Source organism: Salvelinus alpinus, chromosome 8 (genome assembly GCF_045679555.1).
Source record: "Salvelinus alpinus chromosome 8, SLU_Salpinus.1, whole genome shotgun sequence".
Taxonomy (NCBI): Eukaryota; Metazoa; Chordata; class Actinopteri; order Salmoniformes; family Salmonidae; genus Salvelinus; species Salvelinus alpinus.
Window position 1 is genome coordinate 66,215,012 of NC_092093.1, and position 18,892 is coordinate 66,233,903.

At 40.8% G+C, this 18,892-nt stretch overlaps 1 long non-coding RNA gene across 2 annotated transcripts in view; it reads left to right on the top strand.

The window, feature by feature from the left end:
- The first annotated feature begins 1,443 nt into the window (after nt 1–1,443).
- The window catches only part of LOC139583537 (uncharacterized), a 45,434-nt gene continuing 27,985 nt past the window's right edge, over nt 1,444–18,892 (top strand). For both annotated transcript variants that reach the window (XR_011676569.1, XR_011676568.1), the window contains exons 1-3: nt 1,444–1,668; nt 2,310–2,396; nt 4,268–4,342. This is a non-coding gene — a long non-coding RNA (uncharacterized lncRNA). The remainder of the gene's footprint in view (nt 1,669–2,309; nt 2,397–4,267; nt 4,343–18,892) is intronic.

The following is an 18,892-nucleotide window of genomic DNA, read 5'->3' on the forward strand; positions in this document are numbered from 1 at the left end:
AGTCTATGTAATGGAAAGTACAGGTGTTCCTAATATTTTGTGCACTCAGTGTATAAACCCTGGATTGCTGATGCTATGTATTGGCCAATGAGGGGCTTTGAAGACACAAGTCAGCCATATTGGTAATCCTCAGAAGGAGTAGTCCTCCATAGGAATTAATGCAATTCTACAGTTTTTAAATTAAAATCAAGGACAAAATTACATGTATATAAGTATTTTTGTTGTTGTAGGGGGGACAGTAAGATTAGTACTATATAAAAATATCTACTTAAAGGGAGAGAAAAAAATTATATTAATTTTTATTTGTGTGTTTAGCTCACATATAATTTATACGTATTCTTTAAGGTGTCTGTAATAGAATATCCCTGGCAAAAACGAATGTAGACATTAAAGATGGGATATGCGAAATGTGAAATAGAGCCAATGGTCGATCCAGGCGCATTTGTTACAGTTTTTGTTTTGTTTTTGAAAAGGATGAGCTGATTATCCAGCAACGTAATAAAACAAAGTCGTAGTACATACTCTGCTATTCTATCGTGCGTGCAATGATGTCAGAGGGAATAAAACAGTGTTCGTTGTGTCAAGGAATGACTTTATTGTTGTAACATCGCAAACGGACTTGGCAGTTTCAACGCAATGGATTCCAACTTTAATAAATGCATTTCTATAGCTTCCAAACTTTTTTTTAACAATGGTGGGAGAGTACCAAAATGGAGGTGCGGTCCCTTCAAAACAGCGCCCCCCGTGCCGTCAGTCATCTAGTGTATGTATAATCACTGGATATAAGTAATTTGTGTCAATATGTTTTTTATGTCTGCCTTTGACTGTTTCCCTATAAATGGGCCTAGAACCTGTGACTTTGAATAGATGTTACTTACACATTGGGCCACACATATCACAAAACCATCACAGCATCAGGCAATTGTTAGGAGCCAAACAGCTTCTACAAACACAAAAACAAATAAAATCAATATGTCAGGGTCAGGATGTTCCAGGACACCCTCTATTGGGTTTGTCAATACTAAAACGTTAACCTTCATGATAAGCTTTGTGTGAAACTATGTTACAGAATTCATAACTGTTTTGAGAAAAATGGGTCTGTCTGCTGACTGAATTATTGCATATAACATTTGCATTACGCCTACATAAATCTAACAGTTGTGGATTCCTTCTGTATAGGTGCACTACATTGACAAATCTACAATACACTTTATTAAACAATAGATGGGCAAAGTGCTTTGGCAGTTTTTACATTCATGCTATTTTCAAATTCCCAGACTATTGATTAATTTTCACCCCCAGCACGCGGGCACCAGGATTTTCACTATGGCCTTTTGTCATTGGATGCCAGGTTCAGATTCACAATCCCATTGGCTCTCTGGCTGTCAGTCTGAAATGTTGCTGATTTTTGCGCGGGTCGTGAACGCGCAACACAGACAGAAACGTAACTGCTCTGAGACTGTCTGGAGTCTGTCTGAAACTGATAAAATTGGAGATGGAGTTAAGGCTCTAGCTATGTAAATTGATAAGAAATCATGAATTCGAAATGGGAATTTACAGTCACTCAACAATGCTAGTGATTGAATTACGACGCAATACAAATCAATATTTAGGCTCATGCTTTGAAAGTTTTCCAATGTTTATCATCAGACAATTCATTATGCACAGGTAAGACTACCGTCTGTATATCGCGATACTATTTTATATAAGCTTACTAAATGCTGTTATTCATTGCTGTTAAACATGTCTATGTTATTATGATAAAGATTGGGAATGTGTTATTGTAACATAAAAGTAACCAACATTACATGCTGTTAAATTGACGTCATTGCTGTTAATTCGTTGATATAACGCTGCATGCGTTGTGTGATGTGAATGATGCTCTGTACAGACATACGCAATTGTTGCTTTTGGGAATATGTAGCCTATCTATCCCTCATTCTTCGTCCTGTAGCCTACTTTGTGAATGTGCGCAGGCAACGCATCTTTGCTCTCGTGAATACCGTTATTCTTAATAACCCTTTGAGCACCTCACGAGAGTGGCGCGTACCTGTTGAGCATCTTCAGAGGATGATGATAGCTTTTTTGAAAATGTTATCGGTGTGATATACCTTAATGTTACGCCAAACTAGCATATTAGTCATTTGTTGTTTTTGGATGACGAACCATTTTCAACTTTGAATTAATTTGAATTAATTTAGTGTAGCTGCACTGAGCGTGTGTATATGACCACAAGAGCCGTTGTTGGCACGTAGAAAAATAGTTTACACGTAGGCACATTTGTTTTCTAGTGTGCTCTTCCCCCGCAGGTATGATCTTCTTCGGGTTCTGAAAAGAAGCCTATCAGCTGAAGTTTAAGCGTAACGTGGCATTTCAATGGAGCAATTATTTGAAAGGTTGGTTCTGGTTGAAAAGTAAATAAGAGGTATGGTAAAAAAATGGCGTCTACCTGTTTAGGTAAGGCAGGATAGCGCCTAACCCAAAAAGTAAATTATATCTATTGGTCAAAGAGACCTTAATCATGGATTGGAAGTTGGAACTGTGTCAAAACATGAGTAACAGTTAGGACTTTTCTTTATTCACACAGTCAAGGTATATAGGTAACAAGTTGTTACTTCAGGTTAGGGAGGGCCATGTAGCCCTGAAGATGAACCAAAACGTCATAAGTCTCAGGCAGTAGGTTTATTTGTCTTTTAGTCTACTGCACCTCACAAAGGTGGTTGATTACTGGTCATTCACTGGATTTGGCATAGGACACTAGAATTACTTGCATTTTTGTTGAAGAGAAGCCATTCAAAATGGTTGTAATAAGACACAAAATAAATTGTGTAGCCTGAAACATTTACATGGTAGATTTTTCCATTACACATACAATTAACTTCTAAGAAATTGTCTTTAGATACAAAAGTTCTCTATCCTTTTTTATTTTTTTTGCCTCAGTCAGAGATGAATCTTTGCATGTGAAATAGACACCTTTGCTTTGTCTTGTAGTTGTATGAAGGCACTAGTCTGGTCTGACAGGGCAAGATGGCGGCTGTTGAAGTCTCAAAGCATTGTTATGTCCCATCGCCTATTGATTCTTTGGCTAGTTGATGAATGTGATGAGACAAATCTTGGACAGAATAGTATAACACACAGTGCGGTTATCCGCGTTAGATTAGAGAAATCATTGATTTATTTGGTACTGCTAAATCTAAAGTGAGCTTTCATTGCACCGAAACTTCTTTTTGGTTATGTAAACAATTTTTCTGGGCATTGTTATCCAATATTATTCCCACATCACCCCTGTTTTTGATATGCATATGATATGAGTTATCTCAGTGTCTGGTTTTGTTTCAGCCAAAATATCCATAGTATTCAGTCTCACGCCTCTCGTCGTCACAGTAGAAGGGAATGAAAAAGTTCCGAAAATGAGCAGGGCAGCCTGGAACATTGAGAACTCACCGGCACACCCATCACAATTTTCCTCATGGCTCAAAATGACTCATGCCATTATGGTTTGACATAACCAATGCAAGTAATAGACAAGTCTTCGATGCAGACTCTTTGACGTGCCAAATGTGCTTAATGGACACAAGATTTCATAGCCTACATTTAATACAGTAAAAACTACAAAAACCACAAATGATCCGAATGAGTTCTAATGCCTAGTTAATGATGTACAGTAGTAGACCACTAGATGTACAGTAGTAGACCACTAGAGCTCTTCTTTAGACAGGCCTAATCAGAGAGATGCTGATAGATGCAAGGGCACTTTGGGTGCTGTTCAACGGCCCTCTGGGTGCAGTCTGACAGTACATGTTATTTCCGCTCGGTGGCTCTGTGATGTTTATCTGTGACTCTTATCACTGACCGGCCTAGACAGATCACTTAATTATCACCTGTTAAAGCTTGCTTTGTGTATCTGCTGTCAGACCTTGTCCTCACTGAGCCCTCATCATACTCCTTAATGGTTTTTGAAAGGTTTTAGATTGTTTTCAATGTAGCCTAACTTGGGAAGTGTGCAGCCACGCTTAAACATGCCAGCTCCTTTGATCTTTTCAGGTGTGTCCCTAACCTGACCTGTAATTATGGCTCTCAAATTGTTTTCATTTTTTCCGGTTGCACTTTACTGAAAGCAGACCGGTACATTATGCAGTTATAATGCTTAAGAGCATGTCAGTGGCACTTAAAACAGGCTCTGTCCTTAATCCTATATCAAGCATGGATTATTATTTTGTTTTTCATGTTAGCAGCATATTTAGATGTTTGTTGTCTTTGTTTACAGGGGCCCTTATGACACCTTGAACCCTGTCGATAACCCCCCCATGTCTGTAGTGATGACACTTTTCCAGGGATGATGGTAAGATTCTTGTTGACCTGTTTTTCGCTAAAGCACATTTGAGCATGTTGCAAGGAGAGAAGAGAAATGCTAGGAATGCTGTAAGGTTTTGGGTAAAGAGAGAAAGTGTTATCGCCTTGGGGGAACATGAGTTTGCTGCACGGACTAATATTAACAGAAACTGAGTAGTAGCTTGCATCGTCAAATCTGATATGACGCTGAGAAATGGCACATTGCACTCAGCACTGCAGTCCACTCATTTTCAGCAATTTTTTCTAATAAACTCAGATTCTTGATCTCTTCATAAGATAATACAGAAATGTGGATCTGAAGTCGGATAACTTTTCGCCAGAGGCTTTTAGCTGGGGAAAAAATACTGGCGTATAGCTCAGAACAATTTTACTACTCTGCTATTGGTTCCCTTTTGCTTGCCTCACTCTAGTGGCCGAAGTCACAATTTATGGTCTAGCATCATGGAACTTCCCAGAGAGAATGGGGGTTCATCTTTCATGTAAAGCCGTTTGATATTTTATCTAAACATGTCTTGGGGTATCTCTGTGCTCATACAATATATTACTTTAGGTTAAGTTCGGTAATTTCATCTTTGAGCAGTGCACCACACAACAGCGACACCAGCCAATGCTGCTTTCTAAATGGCTGGTTGTTTTTCCTATTCCTGACTACGTAATGACGCTGCACTCTGGAAACAGGGCGTTTCCTTTGACATTGGTCTGGCATATTTTTGAATCAAGGCTCAAGGCCTTTGCTGTATTTTAAGGGGTCTCCTGGCAGCCTGCCAGAATATGGGCCCACTTTCCTCGTCCCCCATGGCTGCACAAGATCATGAGTCTTTGCACAGCTGTACTCTTTGCTGGTCTTAGCTGTTGAAATCTCAAGGCCAGCAGCCTCCATTTTATGCTAGCGAAGGGGAAAGAGTTTGCGCTCCAGTGTAGCTACTGGAACAGGCTAATTGAAAATGCAGCGCGTATAGGAATCAGGGCGATTTGTACTAAAAGACGGTTTCCCGTCAATCTGCATAAAATTGTATCATACGACATTATCCAGTTGTCAAATAAAATAAAATAAAATAGTTGACTGTTCTCAGCAGAGACTGTATATTATCTTACATTTGACCGCGATCCAACATGTCCTATGATATATATTTTTTTAAATATGTAAAATAAATGTTTATGTGAAATAAAAACATTTCACAATATAAAAAATATATATAGTTTTCAGTTTTCAGGTTCATTTTAACTGGTTATCTGTTGTTTTGTCCTAAAATAAAAATGTAACCTTGATAAATACAGATAGTGGGAAATATGTAGGCCTATATATGACCTCATTTCAAAACGTACCAAGTCGTGTTATTTTTAGTATCAAATATTATCAGATGGTGCTTATATAATACATATAAAAAAGACAAAATAAAATCGTAGATTTGCAAACAAATATATTATTCACTTTTTCGTGAACTTGAAGAATTGCAATCAAATTAGATTTACACAAATAAGGATACATACCACATTGTATAATATTGACTGATTATTGTAAAATATGATAGAATGACGTTACGTGACAATTTAATGTCTTTGTATTTTTGTTGTTGTTTGTTTTTGCAATTTCACGTCGTTATTTGGCTGGTTTTTAAACAAAGGCTACAAAACCATTTTGTACTGTAAATGGTTTGAGGTCTAATATTGTATATTTTAGCGTTCATTTTGTGTAACCCATTGAAATATTTATTGCGATTGTACACCCATCATTACTGCAAACCCAAACGGTATATATGGGTATATTATGAATATTCTTTTGCAATAAAGGTAACTTTCAACTAACGTTTCAATCAATTATTATACTATAATAGAATGGATGTTACATGAGGAATGAATTAACAAATAAACTCACCCCCTGAAGTGGACATTCGCAACTAAACCTTTAAACTGATAAGACTTTATGGTGTTGGCCTTCGAGTTCATTATGTTTTGGAATAATATTTGATGTTTTATACTTGCCCACATAATTTTTTAATTGCGTGAATTCACATTCACTTGTAATACGTTTTCTATATACTATTTGTCAACATACTTTTGAACAATCAAAGAATTATCAGGTTTTAAAGAAACGTATAAGTGAGGAAGAAAATACTCATCAACTGTAAATGTCCTTACATTGAAATGTCTCTCTCTGTCCTGTGTATAGTCTAGTTGAAAGTATTTAACATGTTCCCATATAGTAAAAACTGTAGCTACAAACTCCACGTATGACGAGTGACTTAATCTTTTGAATTGTGGGGCATAGATGACTGGTGTCTCTTACTTTCACTCTCTGAATGCTGGTCTTGGTCTACTGTAAAAAAAAAAACTTTTGTGAAGGCCGAACTATGTTTCTATACCACATAACACAAGAATGTCTGTCAGTGACGCGTTGAGCTGCCATGCTACTCCCTCGTCACAAAGGTAGAAAGAGTGAAAGAGGACTGTGGGTTTGTGTGTGTGTTGTGGTGTGGAGAGGCGTGTTGGGGGAGCTTTGAGGGCTGGTGGTGGAGTAGGAGAATCAAGCTTTAGCTTAATGTCAGGTTGTCTGCACTATAGTCCTGGATTTTCACTGTTCTCTCAGACTTCTTGACCTTCAGGGTGAGACAAAGCGAAGCCCAGCACAGTTGAGCTGAGTTTTCTGCAGTGAGATTCCTCGGGTACATTGGGGTTTGGAACACATGGGATTAGATTCATCTACATTTTCTATTTGGTAATGACCCCAGCAGGCATTATAGATCCTTTTACATTGATGGTTGTGGCTGAAGTATTACATAACAACCAAAAACATGAAGATCTCCCAAAGTTTTAAACAAGGCACTGCATGACTGAGCTTTCGTAAAAATTGTGAAAATATATATTTTTGTACCGTACACGCATAGTACATAGAATAAAGGCTGCTTAGTTCAAAGTTAATTCTGCTGAGGAATATTAGTACTTTATTTTGTGATACTCTTATTATTATGAGTACTCTGAGGTTCTAAGTAATTTATGACAAGGTTGGTTGTGTAAAAAAAAAACACATGTACCTTCTAGGCAGCTGCAAGAGTCGAAAGTGTGTTTGTTTCGATATAAGAAAATGTGTTTTGTAGTTTAAGATAACAACCTAGCTACCATTTAGCAGATACTCTAATCCAGAGTGAACAGTAACTTTGTCTTTACTGTTGTCTAAAGGGCTATCCATATAGGGCTATGGGTATGAAGAAGAGACATATTCCCTGACCTTATATTAGCATTTGTTTGTGTTTCATGTCCAAATCAGGGATAATTACTTTATTTGGTGGGGGGGATGCTAAAAAGTAAGCATTTGGAGACACTGGTCAGGTAAACAAAACCAAAGTAAGTAATTGTGGTCTTGTCCATAGACTGCTCACATGGTAAGGAAACCAATATGTATTTTTGTCATTTGAGTGAACTATCCATTTTTAAAGTCTTGATATGTAGCACATTTTGTTACTCAATGTTCCTTCTGACATTGTAATGAAGACATTGTAATAATGTTGTATCATGTTTGTACAGTACAGTACACATTTCATGCTACTCATCCTTTCAAGTCTGGTATGTGTGTACCAGGATCCTTCTCAGCCATAAAGCCTACCTTGACGAGGATTGGCTTTCCTCTCACAAACGAAGGGATCATCAGACAGGAAAGATTAGCTGGACAAAAAATATCAATGCCAATGAAAACATGGAGTAAACATCAGATTACACTCTTAGAAAAAAAGGTGCTATCTAGAACCTAAAAGGGTTCTTCGGGTGTCCCCATAGGAGAACCCTTTGAAGAACCCTTGTTGGTTCCAGAGTAGAACCCATTTGTTTCCAGGTAGAACCATTTTGGGTACTGTAGGACCCTTTCCACAGAAGGGTTCTACCTGGAACCAAAAACTGTTTATAGCTTGGAAACAAAAAGGGTTCTCCTATAGGAACAGCCAAAGAACCATTTTGGAAGCCGTTTTTTCAAAGGGTGTACTAATGGAAGTAAAGTTTTGAACATATAGTAGGCGAATGGCTCTGTGAGCATGTCAAGTGGACTGCTTGTTTCTTTTGGGGAGCTGTTTATTTTGAATGGTAACCAAGTGAATGGTTTGTTTCAGATATTGACTGCGGTGCTCAGTCTGAATGCTAAGTGATTTCCCATGTTCCACCGTTCTAGGTGCAGCTGCTGGTTTTAGGATGTGCATACACAGCATGTTCTTTTCCACCCAGCTGCGTAACAATGACAGCTCCAGCAATTTCCCCTGTTTTCATTTGACTGCAACTCCTTCAGCCACTGCCTTTTACATGGGGTTTACTCGTCTATAAAACTCTCCATAACACTTGTGAAAAAACGGTAGGGGTGGGTGAGCAACGTCTGACTTCTGACTGCAACCCCTAGCCTTGAAGACTGCCCTTACAGAAAAAACACATTCATTTCAAATGATCCCATGTGATCTTATGTGAATTTAATGTGACAACATGGAAAAGCAACATGTGATGCAATGAAACTACACATGATAACATTTGAATGTTTTTTAAGTGAAAGTGCAGATTCGATTTTCACATGTCTATTTCACATATGAAAATGCAACATGGCGCCGGAAGGGCACTGGAGGGCTCTGTCGGCTCTTAACCAACCATGCTATTTTGTTTGTTTTTTCGCGTTGTTCGTAACTTGTTTTGTACATAATGTTACTACTACCGTCTCTTATGACTGAAAAGAGCTTCTGGACATCAGAACTGCGATTGCTCACCTCAGACTGGACGAAGAGTTCTTCTTCAATGAGTCGGACGGTAGGGATGTAATACAGACACCCGACCAGGCCCAGGTCCCCGTTATTCGCTGGAGAAGGAAACAGAGGTTTCGCGGACAGAGATCAGGGTGCCTTGTGTGGGACGAACTGAATCATGGTTGAACGACGACATTAAGAACATACAGCGGGTTATACACTCCATCAGCAGGACAGAACAGCAGCCTCTGGTAAGACATGGGGCGGGGGCCTATGCATTTATGTAAACAACAGCTGGTGCACAATATCTAAGGAAGTCTCAAGGTTTTGCTCGCCTGAGGTAGTGTATCTCATGATAAGCTGTAGACCACACTATCTACCTAGAGAGTTTTCATCTGTATTTTTCGTAGCTGTCTACATACCACCACAGACCAATGCTGGCACTAAAGCCACACCCAATGAGCTGTATACCGCCATAAGCAAACAGGAAAAAGCTCACCCAGAGGCGGCGCTCCTAGTGGCCGGGGACTTTAATGCAGGGAAACTTAAATCAGTTTTACCTAATATCTATCAGCATGTTAAATGCGCAACCAGAGGGAAAAGAATTCTAGACCACCTTTACTCCACACATAGAGACGCGTACAAAGCTCTTCCTCGCCCTCCATTTGGCAAATCTGACCATAACTCTATCCTCCTAATTCCTGTTTACAAGCAAAAATTAAAGCAGGAAATACCAGTGACTCGGTCTATAAAAAAGTGGTCAGGTGAAGCAGATGCTAAACTACAGGACTGTTTTGCTAGCACAGACTGGAATATGTTTCTTCCGGTGGCATTGAGGAGTGCACCACATTAGTCACTGGCTTTATCAATAAGTGCATTGAGGACGTCATTCCCACAGTGACCGTATATACATACCCCAACCAGAAGCCATGGATTACAGTCAACATTCGCAATGAGCTAAAGGGTAGAGCTGCCTCTTTCAAGAAGCAGGACTCTAACCCGGAAGCTGATAAGAAATCCCGCTATGCCCTCCGACGAACCATCAAACAAGCAAAGCGTCAATACAGGACTAAGATCGAATTGTCCTACACCGGCTCCGACGCTCATCGGATGTGGCAGGGCCTGCAAACTATTACAGACTACAAAGGGAGAGCTGTCCAGTGACACAAGCCTACCAGACGAGCTAAATAACTTCTATGCTCGCATCGAGTCAAGTAACACTGAAACATGCATGAGAGCATCAGCTGTTCCAGATGACTGTGTGATCACGCTCTCTTCAGCCGATGTGAATAAGACCTTTAAACAGGTCAACATTCACAAGGCCGCAGGGCCAGACAGATTACCAGGACGTATACTCCGAGCATGAGCTGACCAACTGGCAAGTGTCTTCACTGACATTTTCAACCTCTCCCTGTCTGAGTCTATAATACCAACATGTTTCAAGCAGACCACAATAGTCCCTGTGCCCAAGAACACTAAAGTAACCTGCCTAAATGACTACCTACCCGTAGCACTCACATCTGTAGCCATGAAATGCTTTGAAAGGCCGGTCATGGCTCACATCAACACCATTTTCCCAGAAACCCTAGACCCACTCCAATTTGCATACCGCAACAACAGATCCACAGATGATGCCATCTCTATTGCACTCCACACTGCCCTTTCACACCTGGACAAAAGGAACACCTATGTGAGAATGCTATTCATTGACCACAGCTCAGCGTTCAACCCCGTAGTGCACGCAAAGCTCAACATTAAGGTAAGGACCCTGGTACTAAACACCTCCCTCCGCAACTGGATCCTGGACTTCCTGACGGGCCTCCCCCAGGTGGTAAGGGTAGGTAACAACACATCCACCATGCTGATCCTCAACACGGGGGCCCCTCAGGGGTGTGTGCTCATTCCCCTCCTGTACTCCCTGTTCACTCATGACTGCATGGCCAGGCACGACTCCAACACCCTCATTAAGTTTGCTGATGACAAAACAGTGGTAGGCCTGATCACCGACAACGATGACACAGCCTATTGGGAGGGGGTCAGAGACCTGACCATGTGGTGCAAGGACAACAACCTCTCCCTCAACGTGATCAAGACAAAGGAGATGATTGTGGACTACAGGAAAAGGAGGACTGAGCACGCCCCCATTCTCATCGACGGGGCTTTAGTGGAGCAGTTTGAGAGCTTCAAGTTCCTTTGCATCCACATCACCAACAAACTAAAATTGTCCAAGCACACCAAGACAGTCGTGAACAGGGCACAACAAAACCTATTTTGCCAAAAGATTTTTCCAAAGGATTTGGCATGGGTCCTCAGTACCTCAAAAGGTTTTACAGCTGCACCATCGAGACCATCCTGACGGGTTACATCACTGCCTGGTATGGCAACTGCTCGGCCTCCGACCGCAGGGCACTACAGAGGGTAGTGTGTACGGCCCAGTACATCACCCGGGCCATCCAGGACCAGGCGGTGTCAGAGGAAGGCCCTAAAATGTGTCATAGACTCCAGCCACCCTAGTCATAGACTGTCTTCTCTGCTACCGCATAGGCAAGTGGTACCGGAGCACCAAGTCTAGGTCCAAGAGGCTCCTAAATAGCTTCTATCTCCAAGCCATAAGACTCCTGAACAGCTAATCAAATGGCTACCCAGACTATGTGCAATACCCCCCCCCCCCCCCCCCCGATGCTACTCTCTGTTATTATGTATGCATAGTCACTTAAATAACTACCTACATGTACATATTACCTCAATTACCTCAACACTGGTGCCCCTGCACATTGACTCTGTACCAGTACCCCCTGTATATAGACCCACTACTGTTATTTACTGTTGCTCTTTAATCGTTAGTTATTCTCATCTTTTTGGGGGGGTATTTTCTCAAAACTGCATTGTTGGTTAAGGGCTTGTAAGTAACCATTTCACTGTAAGGTCTACACCTGTTGTATTTGGCGCATGTGACAAATAAAATTTGATTTGATATTTCACGTGTTTGTTTTTGTAAGGGAAGTAATGAAATGCTATGGGGGTTTTAATGAAAGTGGTACGCTGTTCAGATAAAATACTGTAAACATCTAGAATCAATCTGATTCCATTTGACGTGATCACTTAGTGCAGGCTTTTCAATATGACCCAACCTGGGATTTGAAATCACAACCTCTGGATTTGGGTTGCCCTGATCTTTCTGCTGGGCCAAAGAGCATGTAGCGTTCTCAGAAGGCCCCTACAATGTCATTAGCTATAATAAATCTCTGCATTTAGCAAAAGAGTTCCCTCTAGGGGCCTCCCGAGTGGCACAGCGGTCTAAGGCACTGCATCGCATTGCTAGAGGCGTCACTACAGACCCTTGTGGCAGGTTGGGTGCCTGCAGGCTGACCGCCTGCAGGCTGACCTCGGTCGTCAGTTGAACAGTGTTTCCTCTGACACATTGGTGTGGCTGGCTTCCGGGTTAAGCGGGTGGGTGTTAAGAAGTGCGGTTTGGTGGGTCATGTTTCGTAGGACGCTTGACTCGATCTTCGCCTCCCGAGCCCGTTGGGGAGTTGCAGTGATGAGACAAGATCGAAATTGGGTAGATAAAGGGGGTAAAATAACCCGAAAAATATATATAAAAATGTAGGTTCCCTCTGCACTGCTATTTTAGTTATCACGTAATCTGACTATTCTGTCATCATTGATTTAATTGACTTATTTCAGCAATTTCAGGGTTTTCTGTATAGTTTAATGTTGGTGGGGCATATTATTATATTTTAATGTTACTCCTGAATAGTTTTGTAAAGCTGAGATTTACTTTGAAGTCCAAAGTGTAGGGATACAGGTGAAATCATTTATCGACACAGACATGGTGGCGTAGCAGGAAGATCAGAATGCCGTGAACCAAGAGGTTGTGAGTTCAAATCCCTGCTGAGGAACACGTTGAACAATAATTAATCATAATAAATGTACACAACATAATCATGTGTGTAAAATATGTAAGCTGAGAGCACTGCGACTGCGTGACGTTCCGGAGACATCCTAACGACTAATTTTTGTTTGCAGGGCATCACCTGTGAAATCTCATGTGAAAAATATCCACATGAAATAGCATTTCACATGAAGTGTTCCAAAACCATGATTTCACATGTGGAAGATTGTGATCACGTGAAACTTCATGTGAAATATCATTACATGTGCAAAACATCTTAACATTTCACGTGAAATCATATGTTTTCTCCAGAAGGTTGTCCAGATTGAATAGAGACCGTGGCTGGAAACTTTTGTCCAGGGATGATGGCATCTCATGTTAAACACATTTTCCTTTCCTATTATGTATCACTTTCATCGTAAGATACAGTATTACACATTCATGCCATGCTGCTGCCCTGGTTACTTATTTTCTCGAGTATTCTTGGGATGAATTGACCAATGGTATAGATGGGCAGGGGTTGCTTCCATGCTAACCCGTTGTTGTTGCTTTGTTCAGAGGAAAAATGGAAGGTGTTTAATGAAAGAGGGACATTAGAGAAGTGTATTCATATCTGGAGTTGGCAGTTGGCAGAATAATGAAATGGACTGTTTATTCCTCTCTCGCTTCACTCTTTCTCATTTATCTTAGTACACATTTGGTTGAGCGCTTCTTGTACTACCTGTACTTCTTGGCTGACCATTAGTCAGCTGAGTTAATTGAGAGTTCATGACTATCTCCCTAAAGGAAATGAAATACATAGCCTAGCGTATCACCTGCATAGTTAAGATATCGACCATCCTGGAGTATTCATTCCTGCACGCTTCCTCGTACGCATGGAAGATTTCGTCCCGAGGGTGTGTTAGCGTTTTTTTCTTGATTAGAGGCTCATTCTGTTCACCTGGAATACCTGCACTCTCTCTCCTTCAGCGCTGTGACCTTTCATGAATTAAGACGCCCAGGCAGTGGAGTTAGAACCAGTCTCTACCCCGCGGTTCCTCATAGCTACCATGACTAATTAGTAAAGCTCACCTCTCTCAAAGGTGGAATACATTATTTATTGTACAGGGAGGGTGGGGGTTGGAGGGTAAAGACTCACCTACTGCAAACCGTGAAAATCCACGTCAGTCAGGAGACCTTTAGGGTAGATTTCATATCTCACTGAGTGCGAGCTAGCATGCCTTCGGCCTGGTTCATATATTTGTCTCCACAGAAGTAAAAATGAAAGGGAAAATGCAGACTGCACCATGTCTTTCCTCCTGTCACACAATGGTGTGGAAAGGTCAGGCCTAATGAAGTCAGAGGTGTGACCCCTGGTATTCAGGGATGGTTCAGCGCTTGCCCCCACTCCACCAGCCATGTGGGTTAATCCCCATTTGATCCTAATTGATAGGCAATAACACAATCCTTATCCAGGAGCTGTTTTGTCTTCCGCAGCCCAACGTGAGTGTCGGTGACACAAAGTGTGAAAGCGCTAAACCAAATGTGAAATTGATATTTTTCATGTTTGTGTGCTTAAACCCTGCTGTTGTAAAAAAAAAATAGACATTTACAAAGTGCTGTGTTCAGTTTGTGTCATCTGAGGCTCTTAGTAGGGCTTACAACCATGACCTCCAGGATCCCTCATTGACCTCAATGGTAACGTTTGTTTTGACTTGACCTCTTTCATCTACAACACCATTTTAAGGACTGTTGTACAGCTGTAAACTGCGGGCTAATTACTTACCATTTCAAAAATACACTGCTCGGTTGCCCCTATCACTTCCATTGATTGTTTGCTAGCGGTGGCTTAAAGTTAGCTGAAGTTTCTAGAGGCTATTTAGCGAACCGAACCGTGGATTACAGTTTCTCCTGGCCAGTAGACTACTTTCATGGTGATGAATCATTTAACATCCAGTTGTAAAATACTGAACTTCCCCTTTAAACAAAGTTTTTAATGAGTTGATGTCTTTGGCTGGATTTTGAGGAGTCACTTAAAAATGGGGGAAGCATGAATACCGTATTATATTCACTGTTTACATAGGCCCTCATTTGTCAAACAATCATAACCTCCAACATGAATACACAGCGAATATCATTTTCATGGAATTATCAATATTAACGGGATCTTACAATAACATTTTGTGTCACATACAGTATGCAAATGTCTGGTGGTGAACATGCAATGTTCCGTGACATTTGTGACTGAGCAGTATATTTGGGTGACTGTCATCTCAAATCAAGGGGCACAATTAAAGATGGGTTTATGTTCACGTCAAGTCTTGTGCATATTACAAAGAAGTCTGGTTTATCAACCAGGAAACAAATATAGTGTAAGCTCATATCAGTAGAATGCTGCAGTTTGATGAGTCTAATGTGGAGTTTATGTTTGCTTCCCCATTTCAACCATTTCCAGAAACATCTAGTAGCTTTACTCCCCCTTTAAGCATTTTGCATGTTTTTTTTCTTCAGTGCGCTCATTGTTGAAGACTTTGGGCACTTTCATTAACTTCAGGACTGTGTACAAACAGTGATGCCAAGGAAACCGCAAGCTATGTTTTGGGGTAGCTGTTATGCATGGGCAACTCGCGTCACACCAGGCTACGATGAAGTTTAGCATATTTCAACTAGAAAGCTTTTATCACTGTTTTTATGAGTTACTTTTATCTGAAATTGTGTGTAACAAAAAAAAAAGCAGTTTTCAGATGTGTTTCGTCAATAAAGCCCCAGGTTTTTTAAATGTTGTTGGGGAAAACAAAAGGGGAGATTAGACTGCCATTTCTGCAAGTCTCCTTCAACTAGCACAATTAAGCAGGCTGTTTCAGCAGTGTGCTCAGCAGTGTGCAACAGCACACTTTGGCTGAGAAATGCCAGGTGTCGTGTCTGTTCTTGTTCGTTTCACACGGTGACTCGAGTCCCTCCCTGGAACGCCATTCGCAGGTCTCTGTAGGATTGGAAGTTGTTTTCAGTTTGTTTGTTACCAGAAGTAATGGGGAACCATAAGACCCGATAACATAATTTGTTGCTCGGAAAACATTCATATGGAACAAACGCTAATTACGAAGCCAAAATACTGTGGAGTGGGACTGTGCTTATATATTCCATTTGACTGCAGACACCTGCCCTCTTCATGCCACGCTCCCTCAAGTTGTCGCAAAACAGTCGAAGTGAACTGAGTAAGTCTCAGACATCCATCTGTAGACCCCACCCTTACCCTGCAGACAGACAGACACACCCTGCAGACAGACAGACACACCCTGCAGACAGACACAGACACACACACACACAATCGAGATGAAATCATAACAGCAATATCACAATGCCGTTTTGCCTTAAAGTATCATTTTCAGAGAAACAAGTAATTAAAAGTGATTACAGTTCAGGGTGAACTGATTATCATGGATTCAAAGTCTTATTGTTTGGCACACGCTCAGTTCTACCTGGAGGATTATTTGACCATGTAAAAAATCATTATCTAAATATTGCTTGTGTATAATCTTATCATGATGCCTGTAGATGCCTGATGATGATAGTTATGTAATTGGCATGTTTTCTAAAATGTCCCTCAATGGCTGGATTTGTTTTCTTTCTAGTCATGGACAACAACATTTGATGAGTTCTCTTGAGATAATTGCAACCTGCAAGAATTTTCTGCCTCTCTAACGATAGATATAGAGACCAGTTTCTGTCCAGTGTCTTTTCAAAGATGGCTGTCCGTTCCTCCAATGGGAATACAATGGATAAGGTATTGAGCGGCCTCCTCTCTTTAAGGATGACTGGCCGGTTGGATCCTCTTGTTCTCGTATTGTACCATGTCCGGAGAGATGCCCTTCAAATCCCTCACACCGGCCAAGAAAAGACATGGGCCTGTCATTGCTGAGGTAGGAGCTTTGATGAACATGTTACTATCACCTTCAGATCAACTAGAGATCATTTTGACATTAACACTCCTTTCTACACCATTTGTCAATTCAAAGTAATACACCCCCACCCCCCCACCCCCCCGCCCCCGATGATTTATGAATTAAAATGTGTGGTTATTAACAGATGGCTTAAGAATGGTGCTCAATAGCCACATTTTGATTGTTGTTGTTTTCTGCGGTTATGCAGCAAAAATACATATTTGCATAAATCCTTCAACATGGTTATAGCCCGCACTGGCTTTATTTGTAGATGCAGATTGGGTCCCAATCTCTGGGCTGAATGTGTGAGGCTTTACTGTATGTTTGCTTATCTGTCCAGCCATCCAATCTATTCAAATAGGATCCCTTTAATTAAAGGGAGGCGCGGCACGCCAGGCTTATTCTCTTCCAGGGACCTTTTCTCTTATTTTGGGGACCAGATGGTGGAGGGGCACGGAAGCTCCCCTTTTGTGTGGACTTCCCCTGTGAAAAGAGCCTCTCCTCCCTAATGTAATCAGTGGCACCGGAAGGGTCCATTCTGGGCTGTGAAAGGAGACAATTGGGTCTGGACACGTCCAGATTACAGAAACGCAGAGTTCATCGGCCGACCCTGCCCCCTTTGACCAGGGCTATGGCACGGAGGAGCGTCAGCTTTGATCAGTGGAGGGTGGAGGGCACTGATCCGACCTGCCCTCTTTACCCTGTACTTGGCTGCTGCTGACACCTTCTTCCGGAAAGAGCCAGGGGGATTGGCCTGTGGTGGTGGGGCATCATGACCTGTCTAGACACTGTCACATGTTGCTGTGGTGTTGCCAAGGGGAAATTATGAACTCTGACCTTAAATGTAGTTGGTTAAGAGTTACTGGTCATCTAAAGGGATGGGTTTTTTGGGGTGGGGGGGTGTGACCCACATAATACACAGTCTTCTGGAAGGGATCACTAGCTTGAATGCATTGACAAAAGTTTTCCTGAAGTTTCATTTTATTTGTTTTTATTTATTTAATTTTGTATAAGTCTGAGCAAGAACTGCTACATAACATTGAAGGGCACAATGGCATGGTACATATGTGGCGCTAACTGCTCTGACAAGCAAACACATTTCTTTATTTCATTTGTTTGTTAGCAGATTATACCTGCTCACTTGGGGATGTTTGTGGAAGCATGATTGACTTTATGTGGTACGGGAATCCAGCATTGCAGATTATCTACATGGGAGCATTTCTTCTGGATTTTCAGTATTTTACAGTTGGGACATCAAATTTCGTAAAGTTTTCAGTAAGTAATCTTTGAAATATTTTTGAGATAAATGCATTCTTTTGGTTATTTGTAAAATAACCCAACATACTTTTATTCTAGTATTTGAGTAATTTGTGAAGTTTTTCAATAATTGTATGTACTAAGTAATACAGGGTAATATAATGTAAAAAAAAAAAAAAAAAAAAATAGTTTGAACATAGCTTCTTAATAGACTCAAAGGCATTGCATTGTTTTTGTGCAAATTGACTCTGAAAAGCAGTGTAACTATAGCTTGTATGGAATATTGCAAGGCCACTTCTATTCTTATATTGAGGGACATAAATTGCTGTATCATGTCAAGAGATATCCATTTGGTTTGTTGACAGTTCTAACAGTTCAGCCACCCACTCGAATATATGACAACAGAATTGATCAAATCTTGTCAAATAATTAAGTTATTACAATATATTTATTGATTCAATGTATAATAGAACTGTTAATAAATGGTCAATAAAACGTGTCTACGTAGTTTGTCTACTTCTGTTGTTCCTTGATAAAAATAAACAAATCTGCGGCACTTGCGTATTTAGGCCTACTATTCACATTTTTTCCCAATATCCAAGAAGGAAAACTCATTGTATCGTTAGTACATTAACGTTAACATTTTTGTAATTTCATATACTCTCTTATCCAGAGTGAATTACAGTACTGGTTCCCCGTGGGAATCGAACCCAAAACCCTGGCGTTGCAAGCGCCATGTTCTACCAACCGAATCACAC